The sequence below is a fragment of the Elephantulus edwardii genome, unplaced genomic scaffold (assembly GCF_000299155.1).
Source record: "Elephantulus edwardii isolate Elephantulus edwardi_28Jun2011 unplaced genomic scaffold, EleEdw1.0 scaffold00061, whole genome shotgun sequence".
NCBI lineage: Eukaryota > Metazoa > Chordata > Mammalia > Macroscelidea > Macroscelididae > Elephantulus > Elephantulus edwardii.
The window spans coordinates 3,724,411-3,733,846 of record NW_006399811.1 but is presented as its reverse complement, the minus strand read 5'-3'; positions in this window follow the sequence as shown (position 1 = coordinate 3,733,846).

Sequence of the window (9,436 nt, the reverse complement as noted above, 5' to 3'; positions counted from 1 at the left end):
ATACCTGGATTCACTTCAAATACAGCCTCATAACAAGATTAATAGATTGCTTTTCCTTCTTCCTAATGCATTTTGCCCACCGCCTAAGTAAGACATAAGTGCAAAGTCAGAATTATGCCCATTTTATAGATAACTGTAAGCTGAAAGAGATGCATCCAAGCCCTGCAGACATTAAGAATGGAGGCAGAATGAATTGTATGTAACTTCTTCCTGCTAACTGGAAAAGGTCACATTTAAAAGATCATATTCTATATGATTGCAATTATGTGACTCCCTGCAAAAAAAAAAGCAAAACCAGAGGACTAGAGAATGAATGAATGGCTGCTAGGGACTTGGGGAAAAGGGAAAGAGTTGAATTTTTTAAAAGCACAAAAAAAGTATGAAAAGTATGGGGCTGTGCTTTCATAATTGTAGCTATAATACATGATTTTTAATATTAATCTTATCAAAAGTCAAAGAGTTGTATACTCAAAAAAGTAACTAAATATAAATTGCATCTCAATAACCATGGGTGAGGGGAGAAAAAAAAGGAGATGGGTTAGGACTATGATCTTTTAATGTTGAGTCTAATTGACTACATCTTGCAGGTGCTCAAGGTATGAAGGTGAGTATGGCACTGCCTGGTCATGGTCAAGGGCAACACTGTGACTGAAGTCTCCAGGGACCTATTTGCCTAGACCACTTAGAGGGACAATGTGGAATTAGACTTGATGAAATTGGCTTCTATTCCCAGCTCCATCAATCCAGGTAACCCTAACCAGTCAGACACACAACCACCAAGTGAAGACAGAATTAATGAATACATGTATTTTATGTAGTAATATATAATGTGGGCAGAAAGAGAGAGCGAGAGAAAACTTCAAGGAAATGAGTCGTGCATTTGTAAAGGTTGGCAAATCCTGTGTCTAGAGAAGTATCTGCAGAGGCTAATGAGTCCAAGTCCTCAGCAGGCAGTCAGGGTCCCTGACTGTTGGCTTCAGGGATTGCTGGATGCAAAAGAAGAATCCAAAGGGCATTGTTGGGGAGAAAGGTCGCAGCTTTGGAGACTGCCAGTTTCAGAGGCTGATTAGCCCCAAGTCAGAAGTAAAGTAGTCCATTGGTCAAAGTCTGGGGGCCATAAGTCAGATAGATATGGGATCAGACAAAAAGCTCTTATTTTACCATGGAGTCAGAACATACATACAATAGAGTTCCTACCCCTGAGGAGACTTCTGCTTCTTGAGATTAGCTTAACCATATCTTTACAGAAATGCATCTAGTCCTGCCTTAGTAACATCACACTGTTGTTGTTGTGTACTGTTGAGTCAGATCAGGCTCATAACTCATCTGCTAGCATGTTTTCAAAGGTAGAAAAGCAATCCCACAGGGGAGGTTGTGCATCTATTTCTCCTGCAGAACAGCTGGTAGATCTAAACCACATTCCTTTGGGTTGACAGTGCAACTTCTTACCACTTAAGCCACCAGAGTTCCCTCATTAACATTACAGAGCTTAGCATTTACAACGCGTAGGATAATTACAGTATACTGAGCATTGTGGCCATGTTGACATACACTACTAACTAACACAAATATGTTCTACATGCTCAGTGCAAACTGATGTAATTCTCCTATGTCATTTACACAAAGTGTCTCATTTAATCCAACAACTAGTTCAGCTGACAAGAAAATCTAGGCACTGATTTTAAAGAAAAGACTCAAGCTTATCCAGTTTAAGAACAATTTCTATATTGAACAGTTTCTTCATGAAGGATATAAATACACACACTGATTTTAATTTTTTTTAATTTTACATTATTATTTTTCATTGGCTTGCTTCCAAAGTTTATCACACTGATTTTGACTCCCAACATAGCAATATGGACTTTTCTTTTTTGAAGACATTTAATGATTTCTCTGAACCAGAAAAATATATCCTTCTTAGGGATTTTTCTAAAGAGTGGAGGGATAAGAGAGGAAGACCCTGGTGAGATAGATTGACACAGTGACTCGGGGGACAAGGGAGCATGTGTGTTGGAGACCATGAGACTGGCTCAGGAAAGAAAAGGTTTAAAAACTATTGTGCACAGGATTGCTATGAGTTGCAGGTGATCAACAGCACATAACAACAACTACTACAGGACTTTTCCTAAAGCCTCTGCTTGATGAAGCCTTGCTGTTTCTAAGAAACTGTGGTCTCAACAGAAAGCAGCAGCCCAAGAACAAGATCTGCACCCTACTGAGGTAAAGGTAGCTCCTCCACAAGGGTACCTTTCCCAGACCCTCAAAATTCCTAGCTGTTGATAATGCTGGCCCCAAGGTCCGGCACGTCTCCCACTGAAATTGAATTGGCATGTAACCGAAGGACTGTAAACAGAAGAGAGATCAAACTCCAACTCATTCACTCCACCTGGGAGGAGGTAGGCACTGTGGATGGATGTTGTCTTTTTAGTACTGGGTCTCTGGATTAGTTAATATGCCTGAGTGTTAACTGAAAGGTCTAGCACCACCCAAAGACACCCCAAAAGAAAGATCTGAGAGACTACTTCTGAAATTTTATTCCTTGAAAATATTGTGGTCTGCTCTGACATAAGTTGGTTGTTATGTTTCAGAGTTGATTTAACAGTAACTGTTTTTTGCCACTGTTGCTGCTGCTGCTGTTATTATTGCCAATGTATCCTGGGTTTTCTTCTACATTTCTGTATTGGTTTCCTTTTATTAGGTGACAAACTACCACAAAATCTCAGAGATTTACAAGAGAAGATTTACTTCTTCTCTTGTAAAGTTTTATGTCAATTGTGAACTGTGACTCAACTCCCCATGTGGCAGCATTGTTGTTGCTGTTGTTGTTGTTGTTGTTATATCTGCAATAAAGGAACACCACCACTATGAGATGCTCCATTTTGTAGCAGAGAAAACACGGGCATGATTTTGCCTCCCAGAGGACAATTAGCAATGACTGGAGACGTTTTTTGGTTGTCACAACTTGGAAAGGGATGATACTACTGTCTCATAGGCAAAGGCCAGAAATACTGCTAACCATCCTACAACACATAGCCCAGGCTGTCTATTCTCACCCAAAGAATTATTCAAAATTATTGAAAATGTCAATAGCAGGGAAGTCCAGAAAATTTGTAGTGGAAGAAAATGAAGAATGGCAAAATGATGCTGTAGCTGTTTGCGTTTCTGTTCAGTTGCAGCATAGGACATCCTGGCCTTTGTTCTAGTGACTAGAGGCTAGACGTCGATCACCCAGAGTAAGGGAAGTAAACATCTCACACAAGGAGACACTAGAAGTCATGTAGCTATGGACATGAATTCATAATCTTTCCCCAGAAATGGGAGCAAATTATTGGAAACAAGAATGAAATCTGTGACAAAGTATCCCACTAAACCGAAGTAATGAACAAAATGATGCCCAATTGGCTTGAACTATCCCAGAATGAATGATGGGTGACTGAGAAACAGAATACAAAGAATCTTTGAGAGATGGATGTAAAAGGATCTGGACCTTTTTAGATCAGTGAAATGACTGGGCGGACCAAGTTTCCTCATCTGGGAACGGGAGCTGCTCAGAACCGCGCATGCTCGTAAGGTTTCGTGAACTAGCGCGCATGAACTGCATTGCAGTTCTGGGTACGGAGAAGTGCATGGAGAGTTTGGGTATTAATTTGCTCTCACAACGTCTGCATAAAAGCCAAAGGTATAGAACACTGTTTCGACTCATCATTTTAATGCAAAGATTTTTGTCGTCACTGATTTTGGCTGCTGGGAATAACTGTGTATCATTTTATGTAACTAAATAATTGAATAATAATAAATATTATTTGAAAACTGATTGTCTTCAGGATAAAAATGTATTAAGAGACTTCACTAATGTGATAAATTTTTACAAATGTTGTAAATAGGAAGCAGAGAGCTGAGGATGGGCCGTGCAATTTGAGGGGGTGTGTATGAAAAAAATGGGAAAGATCCAGTATAAAAAACAATGTATATAAACTTAGTAAATAAACCAGTATAAAATTTTTTTAAAAGATGTAAATAACTTTCCTTTTTTCTATGTTAGTATTTATGCTATTAAAATCCATTTTTACCTAGACCTATTTTTAGCTTTTGTCCAGAATAAAACAAAATTTTAATTCATAGATCATCTTACTTGTTAATAGTAAATGTATCCATTTTAGCTTAAATGGTTTTGAATTTTTGTTTCTTACGATCATTAATTCTACTAATTTTATTATCCTAGGACCAATTTCTCAGATCTCAATTTTGTCCCTTCGCAGATCTATTTTGCATTATTTCTACTTGGAAAATTCATTAGGAATCGGGGAGAAACTTTGACTGTTTGCATTACTTTTTGGCCAATCTCCAAGAAAAAATGTGAAGCATTTCCCACAGATATTCCAGGATTGCTCTCTTACCCAGACCTGATTGGCCTATTGTATTCTCAAATCGCTTTGTATGTGGATTGACACCAGAGTTGAAGCAAAAATAGAACACAAGAGCATCAAAATGTTCTAGGGGTGGAAGACGGAAATCTTAAATCACAAGATCAAAACAGAAAACAAAAAATACCCTGCAAAGGGCATCATAGGCTTTAGAACAGTATTTCTTAAACTTTCCCCGGCAACAGCTTTGATCTTGAAACCGGGAAACAGGGAGTCTGAGCCAAGTGCTAATATAACTAATAGGTAGCAAATGCTTTTTACATTCCTGTATTAAGTACTTAGTTATCACAACTATTAGAGGTAATATGTATTGATATTACAGAGACTGAGAATTAATGAGTGTTCAAGACCAGTATACAGGTTAAGTGATAGGATGAGGGAGTTATTAGTGTTGAGGAGTATGGTACCTTTGGCCCTAGAATTGAGATCACAGAATGCTTTTGTGCTTATATGAAGCCTGTGCATGAACCAGGAATCATTCATCAGAACAGAGCAAGGAAACACTGCATGGTTCAAAATTAGCCCATGTGTATGTCAGGGGTCCATCTTATCTCAATACTCTTTCAGTCCATCTGTGGAACAAACCATCTGGGAGTCTGGGCTCTGTGAGGAGGAATATGGCATCAGACTTGGAGGAAGACTTATCAACAACCTGTGTTATGCAGATGACACAACTTTGCCTAAAGAAACCGAGGACGTGAGGCATTTGCCACAGAAGATCAAGGACTGCAGCCTGCAATATGGATTGAAGATCAATATCAAGAAAACGAAGGTGGAGAAGAGATTGAGATTGCTGACAGCTTCAGCTTGCTCAGCTCCACAATCAACACTCTTGGTGCCAGCAACCAAAGTATCAAAAGGCTAATTGCATTGGGAAAATCTGCTGTCAGGGACCTCTCCAGTGTACCAAAGAACTATCAGTCTAGAGGATAAGGTGCGTCTGATGCAGGTCATGGTCTTCGCAATTTCTTGATATGCATAATAGAGCCAGGACAATGACTAAGGATGATAGAAGAAGAATCGATGCTTTTGAGTTGTGGTGCCAGAGAAGAGTATTGAATATACTGTGAACTGTTAAGGGAACAAATAAATTTGACCTGGAGAGAGTGAAACCAGGCTGCTCCTTAGAAGCAAAGGTTTTGAAGTTCCGTCTGACACACTTTGGGCATGCTGCCAGTAGGGACTGGTCCTTGGAGAGAACATCATGCTTGGGAAGGTGGAGAGATAGCACAAGAGAAGAAGACCCCTTATGAAATGGATTGATGCAATGGCTGGAATAATGGGAGTAGGTGTGTTGGAGACAATTAAATTGGCCCTCTCTACAATGAATCTGTTTGTTTTCTTGGCAGTCCATGGTACATTCAATACTCTTCTCCAGCACCACAGCTCAAAGGCGTCAATTCTCCTTCTATCCTCCCTAGTCATTGTCCAACTCTCTGATGCATATAATGGGCCTCACAAACAACTCTTGGTGTTCGACGTTCATCCTCCTCTTTCTGAAATGGATGGAATAACAGGGATGTCACAGCAGATGTGGAAATCCCCTTGCCTGCATGCTTTGAAACTCTAGGATAAAGAGCCACAGGGTTAGGGAATTTGAAGAGGTGAAAAAGTTACAATTATCTTCTTAAAAGAATTAATGGCACTCTGGAAAGGAGTTTTTGTTCCTGTGTCACTAAAATACTTCATTGACTTGCTGAAACTTGGTTTACATATATGTCCCTTAGATGCCTCCAGGAAAAGGAGCTGACCTAAGGAAAAGGAAACTTTTCACACACTCCACCCTACTGAACCTTTCTATAGATCTCAGGCACAGCCAGAGACAGGAAATCAAAGCAAGGTAGTCTGGGCCCCTAAGCTGTTCAGCTATACTCCAATTCATTTAACAGAGACCCTGTCCAGCAGGTGCCAGGAAAAATTCAAGTTTCTTTTTGTGAATTTATAATCTAGTAGATGCTATAGGCAGGTAAGCATAGGTTTTAATCTAGCCTCAGTCCTTGCTGTCTGTGTGGCCTGAGTTGGTTTTAATTCCTCTGCTGTGAATAAAATCATCATTATGTCATAGATAACAGAAAGTAATCAGAAAAATTTCTCAGCAATGTTTAAGACACAGAATAAGCATCTTTCTCTCTCTCTCTCACACACACACATATATATATACACACAAAACCCAAAGAAAAACAAAAGACCATTGCTGTTGAATTGATTCTGTATCACAGCGACCTCATGGACAGAGTAGAACTGCCTTGTTGGATTTCCAAGGCTGCAGTGTTTATGAAAGCAGGCTGCACATCCAAACCACTGATCTTTTTATGGATTGTTTAGTTATTATATCATCAGTGCTCCAAAAGGACTTAATGAACATAAGTATTGCTGAAGAAGCAAGCTCCTCCAATTTTTCAACTGTATAAGTTCTGTATTTTAAACTCTCAATTACTCGAAGGGTTCATTTTTATGTCATTTGCAATTACACTCAGAATATAATTATTCCTTTCTTGTGTCCCAATTACTCTTTTTGTTTCCCTAAATTTGTTGCTTTCAATACTGTAGATTCCACAAGTTCCATTTTATAGTATTATTATGTATTAACATTCTGGCTCTGTATTACTTATCTTCATCAATAATTTTTTTAAAGTTAATGCTGAAATGAGCAATGCAACAAAAAATGGAATAAGGAGCAGACTTTTCACCACAAAGGTCAGCCAAATGGCCAGGAAGCACACACACACACAAATGCTCAGTGTCATTAGTCACTGGAGAGATGCAAATCAAGTCCGCAATGAGATGTCACTGCACTACCACGGTGATAGTGAAGATTTCTCTTTTTAATGGAAAACAACAAATATCGATGGCGATGTGGCGAAATTGGAACCCTTCTCCATTACTGGTGGGAATGCAAAATGGTATATAGTTGCTAAGGAAAACATTTTGGTATTCTTCAAAAAGTACAATATAGAAAAACCGTATCAAATCTCCAAACCACTATCACTGTGTTAATTCTGATTTCAACTCAAAACGCTCTACCAAAGGGCTTCCAAGGCTCTAAGTCTTTACTCGAGGAGACAGGCTATCTTTCTCCTGCTCAGCAGCTGGTAGATTTAAACTGTTGATCTTTTAGGCAACAATTCTACATGTCACACCTGTTGGCAGAACGCCTTAAAACTACTATCAACCACTCACACTCACTCATTGCAGTTAAGTCCATTTTGACACAAAGTGACCCTCCATCAGATTTCAGAGAGACAGTAAATCACAACTGGTGGAGAATATCCATCTTTCTTCCATGGAGCCAGTGGTGGATTAGGATGGCCCACTAGAGATGCATTGCCTTTAGTTTAGCTGTGCAGCTTATATGGACTCCACCATCAGAACTCCTTAGAACTACCACCTGACCCAGCAATTCACTCCAAGGCCCCGAAGACTTGAAAACAGTAATATAGACAAATGCTAGTGTTTGTTGCCGCACTATTCTCAACAGCCAAGATGTAGAAACAGCCTCAGGGTCTAAAAAATGAATGAATGGCTAAACAAAATGTATCACACACATACGAAATACTATTCACTCACAAAGAGAAATAAAGTCCTCACTGTCTGTGTGACCCAGGTTGGTATTAATGCCTCTACTGAGAATAAAAGCATCATTATGTCGTAAATGAGAGGAAGTAATCAGGAGGCATGCAGCAGGCCTAATGATAACATTAGACTAAGTCAATCAAAAAGGGGCATATAATGATCTCACGTAAAAGAAACAAAATCAAACTGAAGCCACTACTGTTAAATCAATTTCAACTCACGTTATTGCTGTTGATTGCCATCGAGTCAAGCACAACTCATAGCAACCGTATTAACAAAAGGCCTGATGCCTTTCTATAACCATCGACATTTATCAAAATTCATAGAGTTTCCATAATCATGTTGTTTAGGAAGTGGATGCCACTCCGGCTTCCAGAATTCCAATTAATAGTGACCAAATTTGGGTTTCTAAGACTGTAAATCTTGAGCCTTTTGAGTCAGCAACCCAACACATAACCCAACAGGAAAATGTAAACAGACTAACAGGGCAAATGTATATAGGCCAAAGTTTATCAGTGATTACTAGGAAGGAAAGGTGGGAGAAAAGGGAAATCATGGCTTAGGAAGCAGCGAATTTCTGCTTGTGGCAATGAGAAATCTTGCAATGATTATAGGTGATGCTTACACAGCATGATTAATATAACGGATTTCAGTAAATTAACCACCTGAAAAAAGTTAACTTAGCAAATGTTGTGTAAAAATTATTTCACAACAATAAGTAAGTTAATGCTCTAATTACATAATACAAAAAATCTGAAATAAAATAACTTATAACAAAAAATACAAATTGCAATATATAAATATTTTAGGCATTGTTGTTGTTGTTGTTATGTGCCATCAAGTTGCCTACAACTCATAGCGACCCTATGTACAACAGCCCTAAAACCTGCTCTATCCGGTGCCAATCTTATTATCTCAACACACCTTCCCTCATTACCCTAGTCACTGAATCAATCCATCTCACAGAGGGTCTTCCTCTCCTGCGCTGTCCCTCCACCCTCCCAAGCAAGATGTCCCTCTCCAAGGACTGGTCCTGCCTTGCAACATGTCCAAAGTACATCAGATAAAGCTTCAGAATCCTCGCCTCCAAGGGGTGTACCGGGTTTACCCTCTCCAAGAAAAACTTGTTTGTTCTCCTAGCAGTCCATGGCATATTCAGTTCTCTTCTCCAGCACCACAGCTCATAGGCTTCAATTCTTCTATCATCTTTAGTCATTGTCCAGCTTTTTGAAGCATACCAAGTAACTGGAAAGACCATGGCCTGTATCAGGCACACCTTAGTCTCCAGACTTACATTGTTGCTCTTCAGTATTTTGTAGAGGTCTCTGACAGCAGACTTTCACAATCATCTTTTAATTTCCTGGCTGCTGGTGCCAAAATGTTGATTGTAGAGCCAAGCAAACGGAAGCTGTTAACAATCTCAGTCTCTTCACCATCTA